This window comes from Arachis hypogaea, chromosome 16 (genome assembly GCF_003086295.3).
Source record: "Arachis hypogaea cultivar Tifrunner chromosome 16, arahy.Tifrunner.gnm2.J5K5, whole genome shotgun sequence".
Classification (NCBI taxonomy): domain Eukaryota; kingdom Viridiplantae; phylum Streptophyta; class Magnoliopsida; order Fabales; family Fabaceae; genus Arachis; species Arachis hypogaea.
In genome coordinates, this window is record NC_092051.1 from 98477508 (window position 1) to 98481070 (window position 3563).

The window sequence follows — 3563 nt, forward strand, 5'->3', positions numbered from 1 at the left end:
AATCAAAAAAATATCTTTCCCTTTTTCTTCTCATAAATTCGAAAATTTGAGTTGACTTTTTCAAAACTTTTTTAAAATTCAGTTGTTTCTTATGAGTCAAATCAAATTTTCAATTAAAAATCTTATCTTTTCAAAATCTTTTTCAAAAATCAAATCTTTTTCATTTTTCTTATATATTTTCAAAAATTACAAAAATATTTTTCAAAAATCTTTTTCTTATTTTATCTCATAATTTTCGAAAATAACATCATCAATTAATGTTTTGATTCAAAAAATTTCAAGTTTGTTACTTGCTTGTTAAGAAAGATTCAAACTTTAAGTTCTAGAATCATATCTTGTGATTTCTTGTGAATCAATTCATTAATTGTGATTTTAAAAATCAAATCTTTTTCAAAACTAATTTCAATCATATCTTTTCAAAAATATCTCTTTATCTTATCTTTTTCAAAATTTGATTTTAAAATATCCTTTCTAACTTCTTATCTTCTTATCTTTTCAAAATTGATTTTCAAATTTGGTTCAACTAACTAACTAACTTTTTGTTTGTTTCTTATCTTTTTCAAAACTACCTAACTAACTCCCTCTCTCTCTAATTTTTGAAAATATCTTCCCTCTTTTTCAAAATTTCTTTTTAATTAACTAATTATTTTAATTTTTGATTTTAATTTTCGAAAAATTACTAACCTTTTTCAAAAACTATTTTCGAAAATCACTAACTCTTTTTCAAAAATAATTTTCGAAAATTCTCCTTCTCTCTCATCTCCTTCTATTTATTTATTCATGTACTAACACCTCTCTTCATCCCACATCTCTGCTCTCCTTACCCTTGTGTTTCTTTCTTCACATTACATTCTTTTCTTCTTCTACTCACACAGGGGAACCTCTATACCTGTGGTAAAAAGGATCCCTATTATTATTTTTCTGTTTCCCTCTTTTTCATATGAGCAGGAGCAAGGACAAGAACATTCTTGTAGAAGCAGATCCAGAACCTGAAAGGACTCTAAAGAGGAAACTAAGAGAAGCTAAATTACAACAATCCAGCAAGCACCTTTCAGAAATTTTCGAACAAGAAGAGGAGATGGCAGCCGAAAATAATAATAATGCAATGAGGATGCTTGGTGACTTTACTGCACCTAATTCCAATTTACATGGAAGAAGCATCTCCATCCTTACCATTGGAGCAAACAACTTTGAGCTGAAACCTCAATTAATTTCTCTAATGCAGCAGAACTGCAAGTTTCATGGACTTCCATCTGAAGATCCTTTTCAGTTCTTAACTGAATTCTTGCAGATATGTGATATTGTTAAGACTAATGGAGTAGATCCTGAAGTCTACAGGCTCATGCTTTTCCCTTTTGCTGTGAGAGACAGAGCTAGAATATGGATGGACTCTCAACCCAAAGATAGCCTGAACTCTTGGGATAAGCTGGTCAAGGCTTTCTTAGCCAAGTTCTTTCCTCCTCAAAAGCTGAGTAAGCTTAGAGTGGATGTTCAGACCTTCAGACAGAAAGAAGGTGAATCCCTCTATGAAGCTTGGGAGAGATACAAAGAACTGACCAAAAAGTGTCCTTCTGATATGCTTTCAGAATGGACCATCCTGGACCTATTCTATGATAGTCTGTCTGAATTAGCTAAAATGTCATTGGATACCTCTGCAGGTGGATCCATTCACTTAAAGAAAATGCCTGCAGAAGCTCAAGAACTCATTGACATGGTTGCTAATAACCAATTCATGTACACTTCTGAGAGAAATCCTGTGAGTAATGGGATGCCTATGAAGAAGGGAGTTCTTGAAATTGATACTCTGAATGCCATATTGGCTCAGAATAAAATATTGACTCAGCAAGTCAATATGATTTCTCAGAGTCTGAATGGAATGAAAGCTGCATCCAACAGTACTCAAGAGGCATCTTCTGAAGAAGAAGCTTATGATCCTGAAAATCCTGCAATAGCAGAGGTGAATTACATGGGTGAACCTTATGGAAACACCTATAACCCCTCATGGAGAAATCACCCAAATCTCTCATGGAAGGATCAACAAAAGCCTCAACAAGGCTTTAATAATGGTGGAAGAAATAGGTTTAACAATGGTAAACCTTTTCCATCATCCACTCAGCAACAGACAGAGAACTCTGAACAAAATACCTCTAATTTAGCAAACTTAGTCTCTGATCTATCTAAGGCTACTATAAGTTTCATGAATGAAACAAGGTCCTCCATTAGAAATTTGGAGGCACAAGTGGGCCAGCTGAGTAAAAGGATCACTGAAATCCCTCCTAGTACTCTCCCAAGCAATACAGAAGAAAATCCAAAAGGAGAGTGCAAGGCCATTGACATAGTCAACACGGCCGAACCTGGAGAGGAAGGGAAGGACGTAAATCCCAGTGAGGAAGACCTCTTGGGACGTTCAGTGATCAATAAGGAGTTTCCCTTTGAGGAAACAAAGGAATCTGAGACTCATCTAGAGACCATAGAGATTCCATTGAACCTCCTTATGCCCTTCATGAGCTCTGACGAGTATTCATCTTCTGAAGAGAATGAGGATGTTACTGAAGAGCAAGTTACCAAGTACCTTGGTGCAATCATGAAGCTGAATGCCAAATTATTTGGTATTGAGACTTGGGAAGATAAACCTCCCTTGTTCACCAATGAACTAAGTGATCTGGATCAACTGACATTGCCTCAGAAGAAACAGGATCCTGGAAAGTTCGTAATACCTTGTACCATAGGCAACATGATCTTTGAAAAGGCTCTGTGTGACCTTGGTTCAGGGATAAACCTCATGCCCCTCTCTATAATAGAGAAACTGGGAATCTTTGGGGTGCAAGCTACTAAAATCTCATTAGAGATGGCAGACAATTCAAGAAAATAGGCTTATAGACAAGTAGAGGACGTGTTAGTAAAGGTTGAAGGCCTTTACATCCCTACTGATTTCATAATCCTTGATACTGGAAAGGATGAGGATGAATCCATCATCCTTGGAAGACCTTTCCTAGCCACAGCAAGAGCTGTGATTGATGTTGACAGAGGTGAATTAGTCCTTCAATTGAATGAGCCTCACTCCCTTGTGTTTACAACTCAAGGTTACCCTTCTGTAAACATGGAAAAGAGGCACAGTAAGCTTCTCTCAAAATAGAGTCAACCAGAGCCCCCACAGTCAAACTCTAAGTTTGGTGTTGGGAGGCCACAACCAAACTCTAAGTTTGGTGTTGGAAAGTCTCAACAATGCTCTGAACATCTGTGAGGCTCCATGAGAGCCCACTGTCAAGCTATTGACATTAAAGAAGCGCTTGTTGGGAGGCAACCCAATTTTTATTTATCTAATTTTATTTTTCTTGTTCTTTCATATTTTATTAGGTTCATGATCATGTGGAGTCACAAAATAAATATAAAAATTGAAAACGGAATCAAAAACAGTAGAAGAAAAATCACACCCTGGAGAAAGACCTTACTGGCGTTTAAACGCCAGTAAGAAGCATCTGGCTGGCGTTCAACGCCAGAACAGAGCATAGTTTTGGCGCTGAACGCCCAAAATGGGCAGCATCTGGGCGTTTGAACGCCAG

The 3563-nt window shown here is 36.6% G+C and overlaps 1 non-coding gene across 1 annotated transcript; it reads right to left on the bottom strand.

The window, feature by feature from the left end:
* Positions 1-1474: 1474 nt before the first annotated feature.
* Positions 1475-1582, bottom strand: LOC112759989 (small nucleolar RNA R71). Its single transcript, XR_003180448.1, has one exon. It is a non-coding gene; the product is annotated as a small nucleolar RNA R71 (small nucleolar RNA).
* Positions 1583-3563: the final 1981 nt, after the last annotated feature.